The following is a 26,820-nucleotide window of genomic DNA, read 5'->3' on the forward strand; positions in this document are numbered from 1 at the left end:
CCCATGTGCCTGGTAACATGCGTTGAGGAGTATTTAGCGCAGAGGGCAGCATCATGGGGGGGAAGCTTGCTGAGGCACGCCGACGCCACCCCGCTGACTAGGTTTCAGTTCCAGCGGGAGCTAACAATGGCAATCGCAGCGGCGGGCTTGAACCCGGGCGATTTTGGGACCCATTCCTTCTGGATAGGGGCTGCTACAGAGGCTACAGCCAGGGGTCTGAGTGTGGTAAAAGTGAAACGGTTGGGGCGTTGGTCCTCGAATTGTTATAAAAGGTATGTGCGGTTGCACATGTTGTGAACTTAATGCCATGCACTCACGCTTCTTGTTTTTCTGTTTGGTTTACAGTTTTGCGAGCAGGCTTTGCGGGGCGGACTGTGCAGTTGACCCGACACCGGGGGACCAGCGGTCAAAGATCACCGGCTGAGGCAAGAGTGGTGTGGGTCGTCGGCCACTCATACGTGAGGCGCGCCGCAGACGTATTCAAAACAGGTGATATGATTCACATGGCTGGGGAATACGGGTACAGGGTGACCTTCCACGGAAGGGGCGGGCTCTGTATTGACCAGTTTCAAACTTTTATGGAGGGTTTGTTAGGGCGGACAAGGTCACCGCCATCTGTAATCATAGTGCATCTTGGGGGCAATGATTTGGTGACCACTGGTCGACGAGTACTTCTCGAATTAATACTATCCACAGTAAGTTGGTTGGCGAGAAGGGTTCCGGGGTGCACGATTGCATGGTCCCACATGATTCTGCGGAAGGTGTGGCGGGGGGATAATTCTGTGTCCACTTTAAATCATTCGGTGAAGAAAGTGAATAACAAACTTGGTAGGTTGTTCCGTACAAGTACATTGCATTCTATTCCTCATGGATGTATCAGGGTGGACCATATGTATCTAGAGGATGGGGTCCATTTGTCCCGGGAGGGGAATGCTTTACTCATAGGAGACTTCGTAGCTTGGTTAAAGAGTTTGTGCAGCCATGACCTTTAAGTAGGAGTTTTGTGGGGGGTCCGGATAGCCGGTCAACTATCCGGCCTGTGGCGGTAAGGTCATGATCGGTGAGCAGTAATTGGAAGATCCCTAGAGGTGGGGCGTCACCCATTATGGATGGGAGCGCCCGGGGGGAGGCGGCCATTGGCCCCTCAAACGGGGAGGCGGTCCCCTCTAAGGATGGGGACGCCGAAAGGGAAGGCGGTCATAGGCCCCTCCCTGGGGAGGAGGGGCTACGGGCCCCTCCTGGGAATTTCCCGGGGCCAGGACATCTGCGACGGCAGATGTGGTAAGCAGTGTGGGGTGGGAGGGGGGTCTACGCTACCTTCTAGACACCTCGGACGACCACTAAGATGGCGTCGAGTTAACAGGGGCCCCCGCTAAGACAAGGGAAATTGGAAGTGGGCACAGAGGTACAGTCCTCTGTGCGCCCGCCCCTCACAAGTGAGGGGGGAGTTCTGGTATTAGGGATCTGACACCGGTTATGACCTTGCTGTTGGCCCGTAATGTTAGGATGTACAATTTCAATTTTGAGAAATGCATTTACAGGATGTTTAGTATCGGCTAGGAGAACCTTTGTATTAGAGATGTGTTAAGGTCAGCCAAGAACATCGTAATGTGTAAATGAAATTGTACATGATATGAAACTGTTATTTTAATGTTTTAATTTTGTTTCATATTTTTAATAAATACGGCCAGGAGGGTAACTCCCTCCCGCCTTCCAAAAGTTCAGAACCGTTTCCGTCTTCCCATTCTTGGGGATTGTGTTGAGAGGGGGTGGCGGGTATGTCAGCCATACTGATATTCGTCCTCAATTTGAGAAACATAGAATGAGCTGTGTAAAATGTGGACGGCTAATACCATATGGAGAGCAATCTGTGGATCTGGTGTGTCGAGCTGTTGACCACCACCATTGTTAGATTTCTTTTCTCCTCTCCTCCCAGTTTTTAGTTCTCTTTTCCTAGTTCTCATGGTTCCCCCGTTTAAAAAAAACAAAAAAAATACAAAATCATTCAAAAAATCCCCCCCCCCCAAAAAACAAAAAAAAGTTAGTGTGTGAAAGTTGAGATGAATGTATGTGTAGTGCATAATTGACTTTAAAAATACATTTCTGATGTGTGGTGAATTCATAAGTGCAGAATTTTAAAGAAGTGCTGCAGCATGACACTGTAAACTGTTTAACTACAGCGAGCTGTGGTACTTCTGAAGCACAAGGATGTTACATATGTACATAAATATGTTGCAAATCTGTACTTCTCTCTGCACAGCTGCAGAAACTGCAGGCATGTGGTGACACAGACACCCATTGCACCATGGAGCAAGGATATCCGTGTCATATGGAGATTGTTTTCGTGCAAGAATGGATACCTTCCTGCACAAAACAATCAGTGAAGGCATTTTTCTCCTTCAATATATGCTGTGCATTCCAGCATATATTGAAAGTGAAAAAATGAGGACAAGTGAAAACAATTTTCCGTGTTGTGCTTTGCTATACCAATAGAAGTATGGTGTAGCATTCACAAACATGTCCAGATTTATGATTTCTGATAAATCTGGAAATGTACCTTCTTTTATGAGTGCATTATGCAAACATGCACAACAAAACCTATAGAACACCTTTTCAACACAAAGTACTGTGTATAATGAGATTATATTTACATGGAAAAGAAAAGGTATACAGAATGCCTTTTCCTCACCTTATAAATAAGAAAGAGAGTTAATGGCTTGGCCAATTGTTAATATAGGAGTAAGTCTCAGTACTCATAACAGAGAAGAAGATACATTTACAACTACTTACGTTTTAGGGAATTAATAGGACATGTTTATATATTACTGAAGGGAAGACATGCAACCTAATATGATATTTGCAAAAACACTGTCTGATGTGATTTAAATTAAACAGTTTCAATTCATTTAATTCAGAAATTACCAAGACCTGCAAAAGAACCATATTAGTCTATTCTGTAGTATACTATATATCTTGCAGACAGGTGTTCTAAAGCTGTCCCCTATTTTATACATTTTTGCATTCCAATTTTCTGACAGAAATCTAGTCCATCAATGTTCCCTTTCTTCCACTGTGTGGAAACACAGTTAATTCTCCATTTTAAGATTTACTAAAACTTACCTCAACAGTAATACACGTAACAAGTAGTACACATTTTATTCATTTGTTTTTTATCATCTGAATGGTGGTAAATTGGATATTTTAAAATTAAGATCTGTAAAAAAAGAAAAAATAGTTATAACATATAATAATACATTTTTAACAGCACAGCATAATTTTAACATTTTATAAAATAATTTCTTTGCCTTTTTTGCTGTTGTCAGAATATATTGAATTTCACAAGATACAGTGATTTCAATTGTTCTCAACACATAACAGCGGGCAAAAGAAAACCCAATCAATTAGATTCTTTAAAGAAAAACAATAATACATCTATAGTAAAATATTGGATAATACAAATCACATGTATATAAAAGGATTCCTGTTAAGAAAATGTTATAACTTAAATTTATAAACAGTATAAATAATGTCACTTAAAATTATACACAGAGACAATGTGCAACAAAAAGTCCATAATTCAAAGAAATAGATTTCCTTGAGGACAAATTGTATTTTTGCAGTAATTGTTATGCAAATTGTCCAATAATAATCCTATAAAATGATAACAATAAATTCCTCTGCATTTACTTCTCAAAACTTTGACTTTAAAAATATTAGATAGGAATTTGGCAATTCCAAAGGCAAACGGTGTTTGAAAATCAACTCAGCATCATTACAAAGACACCAGCCTTTCTCACTTTTGAGATATGCAGTGTAATGTCCTGATGTTAATAAAGGACCATTGTGGAAAATTATTGCTACTGCTACAAAAGTCCTACCAGATATTGATAGTTGTGTAGCAACAAAAAGTTTTATTAAAGTGTCCAATTTTCTTCCATCAGCTGTACAAAGTTGCATCATTAAAATTATTTATTTTCCATATCTTTGGATAAATAATGTTAATAACATTTCTGATTTGCATTGCCTACACTCCATGTTTTGGTTTGCAGCTTTAACTAATTTACTAAAAGACACTGATTTACAGTCTGGTAATGTCAAATACAAAAATATTTCGCTGTCTACATTAGTGCTACATGTATACATACAATTTTCACATTGATGTTACCATTTATAACAAAGGCCAAAAATATTCTCTATGTCTACACCTTCATTTTCTAATTCTTTAAGCATATACATTACAAACTCTTGAGCATCTTGTTGAAAATTTTGTGTAAATTGTGTAGAACCGGAACATAAATCCAAAAGATTACAAACATCAGAAACGCTTTGTATTTTACTTTTATCTGTTCTCAATTTTTCACAAAGAGAATTTAAAAAGGAACAAAATCTTTTTTTCCTGATTCTCCATAATTTGCTGTTGCAAACCTTAAAGAAAAAAAACAACACTGACCACTACATTTGCATAGCAGTTGACACACCGGAACTGTTTTCAAACTGAAAACCAACAATCTCTTCAACAGTGTGCTGGCAATCACTACATTTTCTTATTGTTTTCCCTTCTCTACACCATCAATACATATATTCTCATACCTTCTTTTTCGAGCAACCACACGCTTTTCAAATACAGGATATTCACCTAAATTAGGTGCATATGATCTTCTTAACGTATTGTAATCTTTGACACAGTTGGCATCTGCAGTAATCTTGGTATCATCAAAATCAATCGAAAAACAAACCAGATAATGTTCTGACTCTGGACAAAGCAACATGTGCCATACCTTCTTTAAACACAGAATTTCCAATGCTTACCAAAGCACTGTCAACACTTAAACCTTGAGATTTATGAATAGTCACTGCATATGCCAGAGAAAATGGAAACTGTTTTCTACTGACATATAAATCTTTACCAAGCAAAAAACGAACAGAATAGTGACTAATTTGTTATATTTCTTCAGTCTGATCAAATTTAATCTTTAAGAATTCAATACCATCTTTATTTTGATAATTAAAAAAATCCACAACTTTGCCCGTTGCTCCATTAACGAAACCTTTTTCTACATCCAAATTACGCCTTAAAATGATCTGACATGTCCCACATGCATAAATATTCTTTTCTAAACAAGCAGTTTTAAATATTGATTTTTCTAAAGAATCCAATTTTGTCTTCAATTTTCCGGTCAAAATAATGGTGATTCCTTCATGTTCTATTTTATCGATGGCTTCCATTTTTATTATTTTTTCATTTTCCAGTTTTAAAAGTTGTTCATTGAATATAGAACACTCACGCAGTGTCGGTATTAAGCAGATTACAGATTTCTTATCTGCAATTTTCATGTATATTTTTTCAGGAATTATGTTTTCATTTGGAAACAAGTTGGAAAGTAATAGAGTCTGCAAAGCTAGTTTGCCAGTCAGTAGTCCAATTCTTATATCTTGGAGAATAGTTCCATAATCAACATCATTTGCCTGTTGCATATTTGTAATGAGTTCTTCTTATTCAAAATATGACCAAATGTTCACGTTTTCAACGATACCCAGAGACTTTCTGGTGTCTTCATGCACGAGTGTTTTAAAAACTGGTTGTCCTTTTACTGGAGTCAGTTGCAGTAGATCTCCAAAAACTATGACGTGTTTTCCTCCAAATAATATGTCATACTCTGTTTTAAGAATTTGATGCATTCTTAAATGCACAAAGGCAAGCATTAAGTTTGAGACCATGCTTACCTCATCAATAATGAGAAGTTTCACTTTCTTCAAGACTCTTTTAACTTCACAGCAAGCTTCTCCAGATAGCTTGTGGTATTCCAATTTGTTTTCATGCTCTACTGATAGTATTAGTAAACAATGTAAAGTAATTTCTTTAATGTTGTGTGCTGCCAACCCAGATGAAAGAGTGACAATACAAGACAAATGCGACTCAGTTCTTTTCTGTAGATAACTTGGTATTACTTTAATTAAAAAACGTTTTCCTGTTCCAGCTTGTCCACTCACATATATTCGGATAGGTTGAAATGACGTACATGAGCACTTTTTCTTTTCATGAAGTAATCCATGGTCAATCTGTTGTCTGACTTGCTCATATATTTCTTTCTTCTCAACATTTAGTTGTTCTTCCAAATTTCCTAACTTTGTTGCATCTTCTTGAGCTTGATACATTGCTGTTTCCACCTCATTCATGGTGATTGCTACTTCATTTTCAACAATTGGTTGTCCTAGTGGATCTTGACTCAGCGCAGCAGAACTTTGACTGTCTTGAGAACTGTCTCTGGCAATCTCTGCTGCAATTGTAGCTTCTTGATCAATTTCATCGTTCAACATTTTCACATAATTTGCAAAAGCACTGCATTGTATGCTATCTTTACAAGCATTAAATGAATCTTCATGTAATTCCAGTTCTGAAGGCCATGGTTTGAGTAGTTGTAAAAGAGCTTAACAATAAAATTCCCTTTTATCAGCAGTGTCAAAACTCAGCTTCCTGTGATTAATCAAATTTCCTTTTGTTCGTTTCACCAAACATCCTTTGGAACCAATGACTCCATATTTTCCATCATTTATGTTCTCTGTAGTATTCTGTTTAAAAGTGTAGTTTTGCAGCATTTCATAGAGACACATGTTCTCAAGATGATGACTTCTGTTTGGGTAATATGTATCCAACATATTTGTTTTCAAAATATTTGTGCTTTCTGCTAAATATTCAATTTCTTAAACAGATTTCAGTACCCGATTTCGAATTGCAGCAAGACCTAGACTCACATATAGGATTCTTCTAGATTTGGAGTATAGACTTGCCGATGATAACCTATCCGAGCATTCATATGCTCAAATTTCTCGATGCGATAAAATCTTCAAACTGAAACTGTATAATTTCTTACTTAGAGTCTTTACGTGAACAATCTCTTCCCACATTTCTTTCAATTCTGTCTTTTCTAATTTTGTAATATAAGATGTTACATATCGAGCAACACCAATGGAATTGTCCGCAACATACTTAATATCCATGTTCGCATTCCACATGCACAAAATGACTGGGTTGTAGTCATTTATGTATTTTGGCTCTTAATTTCTTCTTAAGTTGTAGGTATTTTTTGGAGACTTTCTTGCGACAGTATGTCGCAAAGATGACATAAAACTGTTCACTCTTTCTTTGGATAATACAGGACGTGGAAATGCAAAACGACATTTGGTGTGGAACTTGTCCTTAGATTTGTACTTTCGTCTACAGTGTTTTCCACATCGGTGGCTTTGAAATCGTAACACATGTGCTCTTAAGTTCATCTCTTTTGTGCTTTTCGGTACAGCACATGTTGCATATTGTTCAATAAAACTCAAAACAGTATCATCCGCATCTTTTCCAAATTCAGGAGCGTCCTTAATCCATAACAGCATATGTATATGAAGAGCACCTCATGCTTCATACTCCTTTTTCCAAAAGAAATCCACAACTTCTCCAAGAGGAGGATTTTTTTATTGCAGATAAAAGACATCATAGCCTCAAATCTGATTGAAATACCTGCATACATTAACAGGATTGAAAGAGCACAATTCTCCAGGTGTCTTGTATTCAATGATTTTTATATTCGAATTTGCCTCTCGAAGAAATTCTAGTAAATCATCCCAAGTGTACTCAGCTCAACTCAGACGACGGTACCAATATTCATTAGTCCCACGCTGACATGCCATCAAATTAATGAGCTGAGATTCTAGGTGATCATCTCTCTGGTGCACTTTATCCATAAAATCTTTTGCAGATACATTTTGCAGATGTATTCCAGATTTTAGAATATGGTTGACTGCATATGAAAGTCCAGACAAGTCACTTTCAAACAAAAGATGAAATATATAAGGGATACATTGTCGAAATCGTGGATCTTTTGCATATAATCTTGTTGTCCAATATTCAGATGCAAGAATCTGCGCAGGATGTTCATCATATCGTCCTCCTTTTCCAGTTGGGAACAACTGTGGAAAACAACGCGCTTCCAAGCTCTCTTCCCATGCACTCATGGGACTTCCTTTTGCCTTTTCATTTGGAACAAATCAATTGTGTTTCCCATCAATTCTTTTGAATGAAGTGGATGCACACTATAATGGTCATAGATTTCTTCACATCTTAACATGTCCACTTTTTCAATTTGTCCACTTGATGTTTCAGTATCGTCTTCTAAAAGTATTTCTTCTCCTATATAAACATTCTTATAGTATGTATTGTTTTTTATCAAATACAATGTTGCCTTTTGCACTTTCCTAACATCCACTAAATCCTGCCAGATTTTATTTATTCTTAGTTGGCACACCATTAACAAGAATAACTAGAGGTTCACTTTGTACACTGTCTACACCAATGGTTTCAATATTTTTCTTTAAATCTAACAGTAAATACACCACTCTTCCTTTTAATCCTCTTTGTAAACCTGAAGTGGGCAAAGTACCTGTTTTAGGCTCCATACGAAAAATAGCCTGAAACGGGTGCACACACTGAATGAGAATAGACTCATAGGTTATGAGATATGTCAGTTGTACAGGAATAGCAACTAACTCTAAATTATTATGCACAGCTCTAGCAGGCATTCTATTCTCATCTAACTTGTTATAACAATATTTACAAATACGCTGATCAAAACCCAAATCAAAACAATTATCTACCAACAAATAAGTTGCAAATTCTTTCCACGTATCTTTATTTTCTTTTTCACTTTTTAAATACAGATTAACAGTCCTAGTCTGAGTTTGGCAACAACAAATACAATAATAATTTGGCCTTTTACCTGAAATCACCTTAAACTTTGTAATTTCAATTTCAAAATCTTTTGTACAACTATATTCAACATTCGCTTCAACATTTTCTTCTATTAATGTCTCAGTTTCTTCACTCTCTTCTTCAGGACCAAAGTAACAAAACTACATATCATCACAAACCTTTTTCACATCTGATACTGACCCACGTAAAAGAGCACTCTTTAACTAATTTAACTTCAGTGCTGGACTATTTGCATAATACAATCTTCTCACTAACTTGCGCATTTGAGTATGATGTACTGCCAACATCCTGAAATGGTGAAAAACACTTTGACATACTTTCCTGAAAAAACGAGCAAGAGAATGACCTTGCAAACCAGTATGTTTTCTCATATGGCCGGGATGCCTGTCACCCCCTCCCAACACAATCCCCAAGGATGGGAAGACGGACGCAGTTCTGTACTTTTGGAAGGCGGGAGGGAGTTACCCTCCCGGCCGTATTTATTAAAAATATGAAACAAAATTAAACATTAAAATAAAAGTTTCATATCATGTACAATTTTCATTTATTACATTTCGATGAAGACATGTTCATTGGCTAACCTTAACAAATCTCTAGTACAAAGGTTTTCCTAGCCGAGTCTAACATCCTGCAAATGCATACTTTCTAAATTAAAATTGTACATCCTAGCATTACGGGCCAACGGCAAGGTCGCAACCGGTGTCAGATCCCTACTACCAAAACTCTTGCCCTCACGGTGTGAGTGGCGGCCGCGCAGAGGACTGTACCCTCTGTGCCAACTTCAATTTCCCTTGTCTTGTTGGGGGCCCCCCATTTTAACTCGACCCCATCTTAAAGGTCGTCCGAGGACCCGTGTGAGGTGTCTGTAAGAAGGCAGCGTGAACTCCCCCTCCCACCGCACACTGTCTATCACATCCGCCGTCGCGGATATCCGGGCCCCGGGAAATTCGTAAGAGGGGCATATAGCCGCCTCCTCCCCTGGAAGGCGCCTATGGCCGTCTTCCCCTAGGCGACCCATACTTAGTGGGTGCCGCCTCCCAGTGGGAGGGGCCAATGGCCGCCTCTCCCCGGTCGCTCCCATCCATAGTGGGTGGCGCCCCCCTCTAGGGACCTTGAAATTACTGCTCACCGATCATGACCTTACCGCCCGACCAAAAAATAAATACGACATTTGATTACCTACTAAGGGAGAAAAAATGATCCTGTTTATTTGCAATATTTGTCTATACTACAAGAAAACAGTACCTTCTGACAATAATCGTATCATTAAACTAGACTGTCATATACCGCTAAACCAAGGGAAGAAGATGTTATCAGAGGAAATTACTTTATTGCAGAACTAACATTGCCATAAGGGGCTGGTGGGTGGGTCAAAATTGCTCCTTGTTCCGTCGAGGGCTCACGTGCAACGAGTGGGTGCAGCTTCCAAGCACAGGAACAAGAGGATGCTTCTTCGGATTCCCGCTCTCTTTATTCCTCTTCGGGAGGGCGTGAACCCTCTGCTGGTACGCCTACTGGGCGTGGCCATCGGTGTAGGTGTCTAGGACAACCCCTCTTGGGCGGGAAAAAGGCGCGCCCCGGCTACACCGCTTCGGGCATACCAGCCGTGACACGCCCCCGCCCAAAATAGCTTCCCGGGAGGATCCGGGCCCCCAACCATACGTTCGGGGGGACGAGTGGTCGCCCCTTTCTATATGGCCGTGATGCCTGTCACCCCCTCCCAACACAATCCCCAAGGATGGGAAGGCGGACGCAGTTCTGTACTTTTGGAAGGCGGGAGGGAGTTACCCTCCCGGCCGTATTTATTAAAAATATGAAACAAAATTAAACATTAAAATAAAAGTTTTTTATCATGTACAATTTTCATTTATCACATTTCGATGAAGACATGTTCATTGGCTAACCTTAACAAATCTCTAGTACAAAGGTTTTCCTAGCCGAGTCTAACATCCTGCAAATGCATACTTTCTAAATTAAAATTGTACATCCTAGCATTACGGGCACACGGCAAGGTCGCAACCGGTGTCAGATCCCAACTACCAAAACTCTCGCCCTCATGGTGTGAGTGGCGGCCGCGCAGAGGACTGTACCCTCTGTGCCAACTCCAATTTCCCTTGTCTTGTTGGGGGCCCCCCATTTTAACTCAACGCCATCTTAAAGGTCGTCCGAGGACCCGTGTGAGGTGTCTGTAAGAAGGCAGCGTGGACTCCCCCTCCCACCCCACACTGTCTATCACATCCGCCGTCGCGGATATCCGGGCCCCGGGAAATTCGTAGGAGGGGCATATAGCCGCCTCCTCCCCTGGAAGGGGCCTATGGCCATCTTCCCCTAGGCGACCCATACTTAGTGGGTGCCGCCTCCCCGTTGGAGGGGCCAATGGCCGCCTCCCCCCGGGCGCTCCCATCCATAGTGGGTGGTGCCCCCCTCTAGGGACCTTGAAAATACTGCTCACCGATCATGACCTTACCGCCACAGGCCGGATAGTTGACCGGCTATCCGGCCCCCCCACAAACTCCTCCTAAAGGTCATGCTTTCTCAAACCCCTTAGCCATGCTATGAAGTCTCCTATGAGTAAGACATTCCCCTCCCGGGACAAATGGACCCCATCATCGAGATACATGTGATCCCCCCGAATACATCCATGCGGAATACTGTGCAACTGCGCCGAGCGAAACAACCTACCAAGTTTGTTGTTGACTTTTTTTACTGAATGGTTCAGTGCTGACACCGAGAGGCCCCCCCGCCACACCTTCCTGGGAATCATGTGGGACCATGCTATCGTGCACCCCGGGATCCTTCTCGCCAGCCAGCTAACAGTAGATAAAACTCGCTCGAGTAATACTCGCCGACCGAGCGTAACCATGTCATTGCCCCCCAGGTGTACTATGATTACAGATGGCGGTGACCTCTGCCGCCCTAAGAGTTCCTCGACAAAAGATTCAAACTGGTCAGTACAGAGCCCGCCCCTTCCGTTGAAGGTTACTCTGTACCCGTATTCCCCAGCTGCGTGAGTCATGTCACCTGCTTTGAATACGTCCCCGGCCCGCCTCACGTATGAGTGGCCCACGACCCACACCACTCTCTCCTCAGCCGGTGATCTCTGACCGCTGGTCGCCTGGTGACGGGTCGACTGCAAATTCCGCCCCGCATAACATGCTCGCGAAACTGTAAATCAAACAGAAGACAAGAAGCGTGAGTGCATGTAATTTGACTTCACAACATGTGCAATCGCACATACCTTTTAAAACAATTCGAGGACCATCGTCCCAGTTGTTTCACCTCTTTAACACTCTGACCCCTGGCTGTAGCCTCAGTAGCAGCCCCTATCCTAAAGGAATGGGTCCCAAAATCGCACTGGTCCAAGCCCGCCGCTGCGATTGCCATTGTCAGCACCCTCTGAAACTGAAACCTCGTCAGTGGGGTAGCATCAATGTGTCTCAGCAGGCTTCCCCCCCATGTATCCGCCCTTTGCGCCAAATATTCCTCAACGCACTTTACCGGGCACATGGGGCACCCTCGCATGCGCTGGACAACAATACTGTCTCCCATAGCCCTCTGGTCAGTCTTGGACTTGGCTATCGTGACTACCATTGAATCACCCCTAATCAGGATGTGATCCCGACACAGACCTCCCTCCACATCTTTCTTATTCTTTGCGACCAGTTCGCTCACCCGCATAGCCCCATGGAACGCTAATGCGAAAGCGGCCCGGAACAGAACTGCTTCGAAATGGGAGGAACATGTCGTGGGAAGTATCGACATAAGCAGGGACAACCTTTCTAACCCAATCGGGCGCCTCTCGTCTACTGTACGACCTTCCAGGCGTTGCCAACCACGAAGGGCTTTCTTTACCAAAAAGGACGATGTCGGGTCCTTGATGCCATGCGCCTGCGCCATGAATGAAATGGCGGCCTGGTGCCTATTGGCCGTTGCTACTGATCGGCCTTCCCTGTGTAATGCTACCAGAAACTTTAGGAAGCAATCCTCCTGACCCCATTTGTCCTCCCCTGCCGGACCCAAAAATGCACAATAGGAATGAAACGCTCCTTCGTATGCCTTCCTTGTCCTGGGGGCTAAGCTTGCTGCCACGAGGTCTTGTAATCCGGGGCACCGAGTAGCCAGAGTGCTTCGGGAAATGGTGCCGCCGCTAGGTCCGCGGAAGGTAGATAACCCCTGAAAGCCTGCATGTGTGAACGAGAGAGCGCATCAGCAGCCTGATTCAGTACACCCGGCACATGTTTCGCCCTGAATTGCACGTTTAGTCTCATGCAAAGTAGTACAATTTCCTTCAGTAATCTCAATATCCACTTGCAGCGTGCTGCCTGATTATTTATACATTCAACAACAGTCATATTGTCGGACCAAAACACCACAGAGTGATCTCTGAACTCATCCGGCCATGCCATCAGAGCCACAAAAATGGGGAATCTCTCGAGGAACCCAATGTTACCTGTGAGACCGCTGGTGTGCCACCACGTCGGCCATGTTTGCGCCGACCATCGATTACCAAAGATTGCGCCAAATCCCACGCTCCCCGCCGAGTCGGTCCACAAACCCAGCTCGTCTGAAGACGCTGGCGGCTTGTTCCACACCACTCGACCATTAAAATCCACCAGGAATGCCAACCATATGCGTATGTCCTGGCGAACCTCTGCAGACAGTCTCGTGCGGTGGTGTCCTTCCTTGAGACCAACCATAGCTTGTGCGATAGAGCGGGAAAAGGGGCGGGCCATTGGTATCACTCTTAGGGCAAAGTTAAGCTGACCCACTGCTTGTTGTAACTGATGGAGGCTAACTTTCTCCTTGCTAAGGCACAGTTCCAGGGAAGCCCTGAATTTCGCTACTTTCCCTACTGGCAAACGGAAACATCCCTCCACAGAATCGAGCTCAATTCCCAGAAACTCGAGTGAAGTAGATGGTCCAACCGTCTTACCTGGTGCCAATGGCACTCCGAATCCCTCCATGAGGGTGCAAAATTCCTGTACCGCCTGCGCACATTTTGTGTCGCCGGCTGCCCCCAAGAACAAAAAATCATCCAAGTAATGCATAACATGGCTATGGCCAGTGGCCTCGGTGAATGCCCATTCTAAAAAACAACTGAATTTCTCAAAATAAGCACAAGAGATGGAGCAGCCCATTGGCATACATTTATCCATGTAGTAACGTCCCTGGAACACAAAGCCTAACAGACGCTGATCCCGTGGGTGTACCGGGAGCAACCGGAACGCCGACTCGATATCTGACTTTGCCATCAACGCTCCGGGCCCCAGGTGATTCAACCTGGTGACGGCATCATCAAAGGATGCGTACCGCACCGAACAAACTCCCGGGTCAATCGCATCGTTCACCGAGAGACCCCTCGGAGCTGACAAGTTATGGATCAGCCTAAATTCCCCCGGGTCCTTCTTGGGAACCACTCCTAACGGGGAACAGATGAAATTAGTTACTGGCGGGTGCCTATATGGGCCAGCAACCCGGCCAAGGGCAACTTCTTTTGCAATCTTCCTCTCCACCACCGCTGGGTTATGCTGAGCCGACAGTTGGTTTCTACAAAGTGGTTCCCCACGAAAATCCCCCGCCGGGATGCGGAAACCATATAAGAAGCCATTCCTCAACACCCCAGCGGAGACATGATCAGGGTATTCATTTAGCCAGGGGATCATTGCCATGATATCAACGGGGGTAGGTAGCGGTACACAATGGTCACCCTCAGTCTTGCTTGGCCCCTCCTCTACCCCCCGTCCCACTATTCCTGGATCTGCACGAACTCTCGGGGTGCGAGGAATTCCCGCAACCTGCACACGCATGTCTGAACTTACACGTCCCTTGTGGCCTGGTGCAATTGCCCCTGTTAAAATTCCAACAGACCCCTCTCTTACCCCCATTCCCACCAGTCCTTGCTTGGTGGTCGCCACCGGGGCCCGCTCGAAAGGGCACCGCGGGCTGTTGGCGGGAAGGCCCCGACCCATTTCCGCCTAGCGAGGACGACTTCGTCGCGCCCGGCAGGAGCTGCTTCTGCCAAGAAATCGAGTCGAGACAATCCCACGTCAGAGATGAATCGTACTCCTTGGCCTTACGGAACTTCATATCGTAACCCATCCACTTATTGCCCTCATATATTTCATAAAAATCCATTATTCGTGCCTGATAACAGGATAATTCGGGCAAAACCTCGGGCTTACGTTCCCCAATAATTGCAGTAAACATCGCAAAGGCCTTGGCCCAATTTGTGATTGTCTCATCAACCCTGAATCCCGCCATTTTTGCTCGCCATACACTCGGGTGCCACAAATCCTTCTGCCTCTTAGCATACTCCATCTCGCGATAGTCAGTCAGCAGAGAAAACATATTCACATACTTATCAGCCCATATCAATTCTTTTGTGGCCAACGGAATATGTTGGACCACCCTCTCCCTCCTTGAGGGCAAAGACCCCTCCCTCGCCATTGGCAATGCCTGCTTACCCGGCTCCATTGTCGTTCCCGCTGTTTTTCCGATGCCAGCTGCCGGTCCTTCCAAGGTCACCTGTGGGGGGACAAGAGGGAGATTCGCCTTTGCGGCATCTTGCGACTGCCGCAACTGCTGCATTAGTAACTTGGCCTATTCGGCCGTGTCCTCAGGTGCCGTAGCCCCCCCTGTTTTCCTGCCGAGCCATGCGGCCAACTGGGCGGCTAATTCTGGAGGCATGTCCTCCTCGTTGGCGGGCGTAACAACAACCGGAATCGGTTGACCCGCGTCCGGGATTGGTACCGGGGCCTCGACTGGGATGACCGGGCTTGCCGGGGGTACCTCAGGAACCGGGACCTCCTCCCCTGCCGCCCTATTCCTGACCCGTTTACCCCTACCCGCGGGGACAACTCCCGGCAATGCCGGGCCTATTACCTTATTCGGTTTACCCGTATTGTTCATCGCAGCCATCTGCTTCTTCATGCTCGCCATATCTCTTATCAGCATGCGAAGCCAGGCATTGTTATCGAATATTCGATCCAAGTTGATCAACACGGTCCTGGATCCTTAGCCTCGAAGTCGCTGAAAGAGAAACACAATAATTACAAGTTCTCAAAATTGCTCCTTGTTCCGTCGAGGGCTCACGTGCAACGAGTGGGTGCAGCTTCCAAGCACAGGAACAAGAGGATGCTTCTTCGGATTCCTGCTCTCTTTATTCCTCTTCGGGAGGGCGTGAACCCTCTGCCGGTACGCCTACTGGGTGTGGCCATCGGTGTAGGTGTCTAGGACAACCCCTCTTGGGCGGGAAAAAGGCGCGCCCTGGCTACGCCGCTTCGGGCATACCAGCCTTGACACGCCCCCGCCCAAAATGGCTTCCCGGGAGGATCCGGGCCCCCAACCATACGTTCGGGGGGACCGAGTGGTCGCCCTTTTTCCACTCTGCAAGGTTGTAGTCCTTGCAACAGCCTAATCTTTTGTTTCACACTTTTTTTACTATATGCTTGTAAGAAACTGCGTAATTTATCAATAAATTCTTGCCGTACTCTACAAATACTACTACAATCCAAAGTGTACACTGGTGCTTTAGGACATCTGCCTAGAACTTCATCAGCTATCACTTCTTCTGCATTTCTAGGAACCATTTGCTCTTTCTCAATTTGACAACCATCTCTAACCTCATAAGCTCGACCACTGGTGTCAACTGCATGCAACAAATTATTGCTCTGTAAATAACTCTCTTCATTAAAAAAAGGCTCTGAACTTGAACTGTGTTTCCATTGTCCTAAAAAAATTCCCCAAAATTAGTTTTGTTAATTAGTCTTTTCCTCTTACTTTTGGCCTTCATTAAATGTATTGGTTTATCTAATGATCGTATTCTCTTAAGTACTAAAATGAAAAGTTTTCTCTTTACTTCAAAAACCTTTTCAACAATGGATTCAATATGCTTCTTCTTTTTATAAAATTGTGTTCTCTTTCTATGTTTTTTTGTGTCTTTCAGTAAGTTATTCACAACTTGTAAAATCATTTTTGGTGGATTTCTTTATATTGATTTTCTCTTCTTTTACTATAAGTTGTATCCTTAGTTTTTACATTGCCTTTTTTGCCTTTCAATTCTTTGCACTTTTTTCTTGTACTTGGAACATTTTCACGCTTTGCACATTTATATTTTTTTCTCAGTCTAGTAATCTTTTTTATAAGGCCTTTTGAAGTCTCTTTTTCGCCACATTGTGTTGGTCTTTCAAGAGTTGTGGTTGAGTTTTTTTCAAATAAGTATCCTTTTTCTGACTTTTTATTTGTCTTTCTTTGTGCGGCATGATAACTTTATTTTAACGAAGATAAACAGTAAAAAATAAACATATATAAGAATTTATTAAAAAATTTAAAAAAGTATTCATTTTTATTACTATACAAACACATTTCATATACATTCTAACTAAAAAAATGTAGGCCTCAAGCAGAACTGTGAAAGTTGTAAGAGCACTACATACATAGTGCATACCAGTTTAAAGCACTCCAGAACACAAAAACCTGAAGCAGTCTATGAGTACATACATATTACCTAAATGATCACAATACTATAAGGAAAGACACTGAGTTAATTCATAATTGGTTCACTTTTACTTCAGTAAATAGATTAGATTACTACATGGTACATAAACAGTTACTATGGTTTTGGAACACAATAGATTTAGAATTTAGAGTAGTGCAGTGTTGTTTGTCTAGTGTAAGGACTCGTGCTGGGGTAGTGTTCTAGGGTAGCGCAGTGGTATTTGGGTAGTGTAGGAGATTTTGCTGGGGTAATGTATTAGAATTTAGGGAACCGCACTGATGATTGCATAGTGTAGGTGATTGTATTAGGGGTAGATTTAGGGTTTAGAGTAGTGCAGTGGTCTTTGTGTAGTGTAGGGGGGTCCTGCTGGAGTAGTGTTCTAGGATAGTGCAGTCTTGATTGGGTAGTGTAGGATGTCATTCTGAGATTGATTTAATGTTTAGGGTAGTGCAATGGTGTTTGGGTAGTGTAGGAGGTTGTACTGGGGGTAGATTTAGGGTTTACGGTAGTGCACTGGACTTTGTGTACTGTAGAGGGTCCTGCTAGGACTGTGTTCTAGGACACTGCAGTGGTCTTTATATAATGTACAGGGTTAGTGTTTTAAGATTTAGGATAGTGCAGTGGTGTTTGTATACTGTAGGTGGTCATGCTGAGTACTACAATGATGTTTGACTACTGTAGAAGATCGTGGTGAGGTACTGTTCTAGGATAGTGCAGTGGTGTTTTTTGTAGTGTATGGGGTCATAATAGGGATAGTGTTTTAGAGTTTAAGGTACTGTAGTGGTGTTTGTGTAGTGTATGGAGTCGTACTGCAGTAGTGTTTTACGTTAGTACAGTAGTGTTTCAGTAGTGTACGGGGTTATACTGGAGAAGTGTTCTACAATAGTACATTTGTGAATGGGTGGTGTAGGAGGTGGTGGTGAGATAGATTTAATGTTTAGAGCATGGGTACTCCTAGTACGACCGGCGGGCCAGTGGCGGCCCGGCAAGCCTTCCTTGGCGGCCCGCGGACCTTGCAAACATCGTACGAGTGTCTGCTGCAGTGCTACTTTGAGAGTCTCTGCTGCTCTGTGGGGGCCAGGCGATTCTCGCATAGCCAGAGTGGAGCTGCAAGAGCCTAAGATGAGGTGAAATACAACAAAGCCTCATTAGCATGCAAATGGCCTTTAATGACCTGTGAAGTGCTTGGGTGCGGCTGTGTGTGTGTGCGCCTGGAAGCTGTCTCAGCCCAGGCTGACACACAGGCAGGGTGAGATGACAGAGGGTGACAGAGGGAGGTAGAGAGAGGGAGGGAGGGAGGGAGGGAGAAAGGGAGTGAGGGAGGGGGAGAGCGAGGGAGAGAGGGAGGGAGACGGGGAGTGAGAGAGGGAGGGAGACGGGGAGGGGGAAGTGAGGGGGGAGAGTGAGAGAGGGGGGAGTGAGAGAGGGGGGAGAGAGTAAGCGAGGTAGTAAGAGAGGGGGAGTGAGGGAGGGAGTGAGAGAGAGACAGACAGATGGAAGGAGACAGAGAGAGACAGACAGACAGAGGAAGGGAGACAGAGGGAGGGATGGAGAGAGGGAGCGAGGGAGAGAGGGAGCGAGGGAGTGAGGGAGGGGGAGAGGGAGCGAGAGAGGGAGGGAGAGATGGAGTGAGAGAGGGAGGGAGAGAGGGAGGGAGAGAGGGAGGGAGAGAGGGAGGGAGGGAGAAAGGGAGTGAGAGAGGGAGAAAGGGAGAGAGGGAGGGAGAGAGAGAGAGGGAGGGAGGGAGTGAAAGTGAGGGAGTGAGGGAGACAGAGAGAGAGGGAGAGAGGGAGTGAGAGAGTGAGAGAGAGAGGAGTGAGAGGAGTGAGAGAGAGAGGAGTGAGAGAGAGGGAGGGATTGAGAGAGAGAGAGGGAGTGAGAGAGAGAGGGAGTGAGAGGGAGTGAGGGAGAGAGAGAGGGAGTGAGAGAGACAGACAGAGGGAGGGAGAGAGAAGGAGTGAGGGCGGGAGGGAGGGAGAGAGGGTGTGAGAGAGGGAGGGAGAGAGGGGGAGAGAGGGAACAAGGGAGGGAGTGAGAGAGAGGGAGTGAGGGAGGGAGAGAGAGAGGGAGTGAGGGAGAGAGGGAGTGAGGGAGAGAGGGAGGGGGAGAGAGAGGAGTGAGATACAGGGAGTGAGAGAGAGGGAGTGAGAGACAGAGGGAGTGAGAGAGAGCGGGAATGAGAGAGACAGACAGGGAGGGAGCGAGGGAGAGAGAGAGGGAGCGAGGGAGAGAGAGAGAGGGAGAGAGGGAGCAAGAGAGGGAGCAAAACAGGGAGCGAGAGAGGGAGGTAGAGAGGGAGGGAGAGAGGGAGGGAGAGAGGGAGGGAGAGAGGGAGGGAGGGAGAGAGGGAAGGAGGGAGGGAGGGAGGGAGGGAGAAAGAGAGAGAGAGGGAGAGAGAGGGAGGGAAGGAGTGAGGGAGCGAGTGAGTGAGTGAGTGAGTGAGTGAGTGAGTGAGTGAGTGAGTGAGTGAGTGAGTGAGGGAGTGAGTGAGGGAGTGAGTGAGTGAGTGAGAGAGGGAGTGAGAGAGACAGACAGACAGACAGTAGGAGGGAGCGAGGGAGGGTGGGAGCGAGGATGGGAGAGAGAGAGAGAGAGAGGGAGCGAGGGAGGGAGAGAGAGGGAGAGAGGGAGCGAGACAGGGAGCGAGGGAGGAAGAGAGTGAGCGAGATTGGGAGGGAGAGAGGGACCCTCCCCCACTGACCCCACCCCCACCGGTGCGGCCCGAGAGAAAGTTTGTGAGTACCCATGGTTTAGAGCAATGCAATGGTATTTGAGTAGTGTCCAGGGTCATGCTGCGTAGTGTTTTATTATTCAGGGCAGTACAGCGGTGTTTATACAGTGTAGGGGGTCATACTACGGTTAGATTTAGAGTTTAGAGTACTGCACTGGCCTTTCTGTAGTATAGAGGGTCCTGTTGTGGTAATGTTGTAGAAAATAAACTGGTGTTTGGGTAGTGTCGAAAGTTCTGCTGAACTATATGTAAGAATTCGGGTAGGAAAACTGCAACATTCTATTGCCAATAGCTTTGGCGTCGATTGATGAATCTTCTTGAAATTTTCGAAACTTTTGGCCAGCTCAGTTCCGCTCCTTGTCTGAAAGTTTGGGGGTGATTGGTGAAACGGGGGCCAAGAAAAAAGAGTGGTTCCAAAACGCATTTTCCCCATGCAATTTCCCATTGGATCTTTAGCTACAGCTACAGCCCAAACGGCTGAACGGAATTACACCAAATTTGGCAGAGAGGTAGTCCTCAATTCTGACTGGTGCCTTTGGCATATCTGGTATCATTCTGTTCAGTAGTTTGTTTGGAAATTACGGTTAAAGTCATTTATATATCTATGAGCGCAGAGGATCCGCAGATTTTGCGAGAATTGGCATTGTAGGATAAGCGCACTGTCCCGATGACGCGCTGAATTCTAATTGGCTGCCAAGCGGTTGTAAACATTCAAAAGCAGGAACTGCTGGCAGCCATTTTGGGCCTTGGTAGAAGCAAGGCTGAGGAAGTCAGTGAAATATTTGTGCAAAATGTGAAAAGGGGACAGGGTAGACATACCCCGACACCTTAGTCCTGCTAAGGGGGTCACATAAGGACACATGAACTACCAAAATACTACTCTAAGACTGAATCCTAAATACACAGACTCACTGTGTGATATTAGACAATGAAACAATATTCCTTATAAATAAAGTAGTAAGATACTATAGTAGTGTTTGGATAGTTAAGGGATCCTGGTGTGATAGATTTAACCTTTAGAGAACTGAAATGGTGATTAGGTAGTATAAGGACTCGTACTGGGGTAGTGTTCTAGCATAGTGCAGTGGTGTTTACGTACCATAAGAGATCATGCTAGGGATAGTGTTTCAGACTTTAAGATAATGCTGTGGTGTTTGTATAATATAGAAGGTCATGGTAGGGGAATGTTCTAGGAAATAAACTAGTGTTTGGCTAGTGTAGGAGGTTCTACTGGTGTAGATTTAAAGTTTAGGGTAGTAAAGTGGTGAATAAGTTGTGTAGGTGCTCATGCTGGAGGTAGATGAAGGGTTTACAATAGTGTAGTGGTGTTTGGATAGTGTAGGAAATCATACTGATGTAGTGTCAGTGCAAGACTACATGTACTTATCTGTCCGCAAAAACATCAACCATACATTATACATATTTCAGAACTGCATTTTACTATTAATAGTAAACTCAATTTCAAAACACATAACCAATGACTATTTTCTAATTCTACCAAAATGTGACAACACAATACGTTTTTAACTAATAACATATCGGAAAACACATGAAGGGGCATATTATCAATCAGCGGTAAAAAGGGGGTGGTGATGGACGGAGCATCTGAGTCAATCAAACACTGATGTGAGTCCCTTGCTCACTTTGCCACTGGATTCAAGCAAGCCGGGCTGAAGATGGCTGGAATGCCAGAAACCAGTCCTCTGAAGCTTGTTTCCGGTCCAGTGAAGACATGGCTTGGCAGTTCGTGCTGGACTGTTACCATGAGGCACAGGGTCAGACTGATTTGCATATAGCCATGTCTGAACTGGGGAGGCAGAGTGGGCTGAAGAACGGTGATGGATTAAACCCAGATCTTTTGACTGGGTGTGAGTGTTTGATTGATTCAGATGCTCCGTCCATCACCACCCCCTTTTGTACCGCTTTTGCCTCCATAAGTGTGGCAGGGTATGCTCAGACGTGAGTCCCTTGCTCACTTTGCCACTGGATTCAAGCAAGCCGGGCTAAAGACGGCTGGAATGCCAGAAACCGGTCCTCTGAAGCTTGTTTCCGGTCCAGTGAAGACATGGCTTGGCAGTTCGGGCTGGACTGTTACCATGAGGCACAGCGTCAGACTGATTTGCATATAGCCATGTCTGAACTGGGGAGGCAGAGTGGGCTGAAGAACGGTGATGGATTAAACCCAGATTTTTTGACTGGGTGTGAGTGTTTGATTGATTCAGATGCTCCGTCCATCACCACCCCCTTTTGTACCGCTTTTGGCCGCCATAAGTGTGGCAGGGTATGTTCAGACGTGAGTCCCTTGCTCACTTTGCCACTGGATTCAAGCAAGCCGGTCTGAAGACGGCTGGAATTCCAGAAACCGATCCTCTGAAGCTTGTTTCCGGTCCAGTGAAGACATGTCTTGGCAGTTCGGGCTGGACTGTTACCATGAGGCACAGGGTCAGACTGATTTGCATATAGCCATGTCTGAACTGGGGTGGCAGAGTGGGCTGAAGAACGGTGATGGATTAAACCCAGATCTTTTGACTGGGTGTGAGTGTTTGATTGATTCAGATGCTCCGTCCATCACCACCCTCTTTTGTACCACTTTTGGCTGCCATAAGTGTGGCAGGGTATGCTCAGACGTGAGTCCCTTGCTCACTTTGCCACTGGATTCAAGCAAGCCGGGCTGAAGACGGCTGGAATGCCAGAAACCGGTCCTCGGAAGCTTGTTTCCGGTCCAGGGAAGACATGGCTTGGCAGTTCGGGCTGGACTGTTTCCATGAGGCACAGGGTCAGACTGATTTGCATATAGCCATGTCTGAACTGGGGTGGCAGAGTGGGCTAAAGAACGGTGATGGATTAAACCCAGATCTTTCGACTGGGTGTGAGTGTTTGATTGATTCAGATGCTCCGTCCATCACCACCCCCTTCTGTACTGCTTTTGGCCGCCATAAGTGTGGCAGGGTATGCTCAGACGTGAGTCCCTTGCTCACTTTGCCACTGGATTCAAGCAAGCTGAAGACGGCTGGAATGCCAGAAACCGGTCCTCGGAAGCTTGTTTCTGGTCCAGGGAAGACATGGCTTGGCAGTTCGGGCTGGACTGTTCCCATGAGGCACAGGGTCAGACTGATTTGCATATAGCCATGTCTGAAATGGGGTGGCAGAGTTGGCTAAAGAACGGTGATGGATTAAACCCAGATCTTTTGACTGGGTATGAGTGTTTGATTGATTTAGATGCTCTTTCCATCACCACCCCCTTTTGTACCGCTTTTGGCCACCATAAGTGTGGCAGGGTATGCTCAGACTTGAGCCCCTTGCTCACTTTGCCAATGGATTCAAGCAAGCCGGGCTGAAGACGGCTGGAATGCCAGAAACCGGTCCTTGGAAGCTTGTTTCCGGTCCAGGGAAGACATGGCTTGGCAGTTCGGGCTGGATTGTTCCCATGAGGCACAGGGTCAGACTGATTTGCATATAGCCATGTCTGAACTGGGGTGGCAGAGTGGGCTAAAGAACGGTGATGGATTAAACCCAGATCTTTTGACTGGGTGTGAGTGTTTGATTGATTCAGATGCTCCGTCCATCACCACCCCCTATTGTACCGTATATTATCAATCAGAGCATTAAATTTATTGCCGTTTTAGCAACAGAAAAGTGCATCAAAAGCAGCGATAATGGCCTTGATAATATGCTGTCAAGAATTCCAATAGAAGCCCATGTTCACACTAGAACATAGGTATTAGAACTGGGGGTCTCTAGTTGGCAGAGGTAGGTACCACTTTCCAAGTAGGGACCCTTGCTTCTAGTCAGGGTAAGGAGCAAACCCTCTGAGATAACCCCTGCTCACCCCCTTGGTAGCTTGGCACGAGCAGTCAAGGCATATCAAAGGCAATGTGTAGAGTATTTGTACCAACACTCACAGTAATACAGTGAAAACACCACAGACTGACTCCACAACAGTTTAGAAAAATAAATGTATTTATTCTAAACTAATACAAGACCAAAACAACAAAATTCCAACATACACAGTTCAAGAATATGGTTGCAAAAGAGTTCTTTAAAGTTAGCATTGAAATAATCCACAGTTGCGTGAAAAGTTCACAGTTGCGTCACTTTTAGCCAACAGTACCTTTAAAAGTTCCAAAACTGAAGCGGTGCGGTGGAAAACAAGCAATGCGTCACTCCTGAGACCTTGGGGAGGCGATGCAACAATTCCGCTGGCTGTAGCGTGTGTGTTGCGACGAATCTGGTCTGTATGAGGAGTGATGCGAAACCTTGTATGGATTCCGGTGCGGAGGTTCCGTAGGAAAATGCTTGCAAAGGCACAATGCGATGATCTTTAGGGACTGCGACGATCTCCGGGGCGATGATGCGCGGCTCAGCGGCGATCTTCCACTCGCAGTACCTTGATGCAATGGCTCTGTGACGATTCTCGCAGCAACGTGATGTGGTAATCTCACCCAGCGGCGACAGGCTCTTCGACGATGTTCGCAGCAATGGAAATCTTCCCGCAAACGGAGGATGCAATGTCTTCAGGCAGCGGCAACAGGCGCCGCGACGATCTCGATCTTCGTAGCGGCGGGAATTTTCTCGCTAAGCCGGGGATGCGATAAAACTTGCAGAAAGTTCCTTAAAAGCTTGGGGGCAGATTTACAAGCCCATTGCGCCACTTTTGCGTCACTTTTCCCATGTTAAAAGTGATGCAAATGTGGCGCAAGGGACTTGTAAATCTGCCCCTTGGTTTCCAGCTTTCCAACACAGGGTCAACTTCCAGAGGCACCTCACATGGGCCAAGCACTCCAGGAAGGACAGAACTCTCTCAGTAGAGTTCAGGGAAGCTGGGGGTGAAGCCCTTCTGTTCCTGGGACTTCATAACAGGGAGCCAGCTCTTCTCAGGCCCTTGGAGATTCCTTCAAGCAAGGGTACACAGAACTAAGCAAAGTCCTTCCCCTCTCCTTGGCAGCAAAGCAATAGCAGGTCAGTCCAGCAGAACAACAACAGGACAATCTTCCTTCCTCAGTTTCAGCTTTCTCCTTGCCAGAGGTTCCTTCTTGATTCCAGGATGATCTAATTTTCTGTAGTCAGGGTTCCTGTACTAATACCCCTAAAAGTATTTGATCCCTTTGTGCAGGAGGGCTCTGAGCCTGGTCTGAATCAGTTCTGGGTGTTCCTTGAGCACTTTGTTTTCCTTGCCTCTCCTTTCCTTTCAAGGAGAGGGGCAGGGTCGTCAGCCGTCCATCAGGAGGTGGAGCCAGCATTGTGGAAGGCAGGCACAGTCCTATTCAGGCCCAGGTGCTATCCCCTCCCACCACTCAGGATGCAGATGCAGTCATTTGGCCTTGATCTGACTCAGCCAGCCTCCTGGGGGCTCCCAGCCTCTGTCACTCTCAAACCAGACAGTCAATTTACAAACAGGCCAAAGCACACAGAAAGGTCAGACAAGAGAACAGCAACTTTCTCAAAGTGCTGTTCTCAAACACAGGATTTAAAAACGACCTTTCCTAAAAGATGTGTTATTAAATTCTGAGTTCAGGGATACCAGTCTTTTATGTCCTACCTTGCTCCTACGGGAAGATATGCTGGTAGCCACCGTAACCAGCATTCCCCATGATAGCCTATGGGCAAGGTAGCCTTACAATAGTGAAAAACGAGAATGGCTGCCTTTAACTACTAGAGCATGTCACCTGCACGAGTACATGTTCTACCTCTCCCATACACTGCACCCTGCCCAAGGGGGTACCTTGGGCCTTCCATAGGGGTGGCCAATGTGCACAGAAAGGGAAGGGTTAGGCCTGGCCAGTAGGGACACTGACCAGGAGGACATGGCAGTTCACGGATTGCACACAGGCACTGCTGTGGCAGGTCTGAGATACCATTTTAGGGCTACTCATGTGGGTGGCACAATCAGTGCTGCAGGCCCACTAATACCATTTGTTACCACCAGCCCTGGCACACTCGGTACACTATACTATGGACTTCTTGGTGACACAATTATGCCAATCATGGATAACCAATAACAATTTACACAGGGAGCACTTGCACTTTGACACTGAACAGCAGTGGCAAAGTGCCCAAAGCATCTAAACCAGCAAAAACGAAATCCATCACAGCATCAAAAATACAAGAGGTAGAGGTAAAAAGATAGAAGGAAACCACGCCAAAGATGCCAGGTCTAACAATAGGTTTCTATTTGAATTCACGAGTCCATATTATCAAGCCCATTAATGCTGGTTTAGTTGCAGTTGTCTGCCGCTAAGACGAATATAATTTGGAACGTCCTGCTTGATAATATTCCCCGAAGTACCAAAATGCTTCTCTCAGAGTGATTCCTAAATGCACAGAAGACACACTGTGAGATTCTAGACAAACAACACTATCCCTTCTATTTTACCAAAACACATTTCGTAGTCAAGAGTAAGTACTACATTTTAATGTACAAACCTTAGTCATTTTTGCAAATAAATAAAAAAAATAACTGGTCCTAATTCTACCAAAACAAGAGAACAGCATAGCTATCTGTGTGCTAACAAATAAAATAAACAAATGCTTATCTCAGAATGCTTTCTAAATGCACACATACTCACAATAAAATTCTAGAGAAAAAAAAATATTCCCTTCACTTCCCTTCACATTACTCTAATTAAAACCAAAATGTACCACATAAATTCCCTCACAAATTAATAACTCACCTTTCGAATTGTTTTTTAGAATAAAAAGTATGTCAGTCACACAACAGATTTTCTTATTTAAAATCTCTGTTTTCAACACCTCTCACCAGAACCATAGAATGGCACAATTTCCCTCTCATTTTCAACACATATACACCTAAACATCAAATCACATTCCTTACCA

Source organism: Lissotriton vulgaris, chromosome 10 (assembly GCF_964263255.1).
Source record: "Lissotriton vulgaris chromosome 10, aLisVul1.2, whole genome shotgun sequence".
NCBI classification, from domain to species: Eukaryota; Metazoa; Chordata; class Amphibia; order Caudata; family Salamandridae; genus Lissotriton; species Lissotriton vulgaris.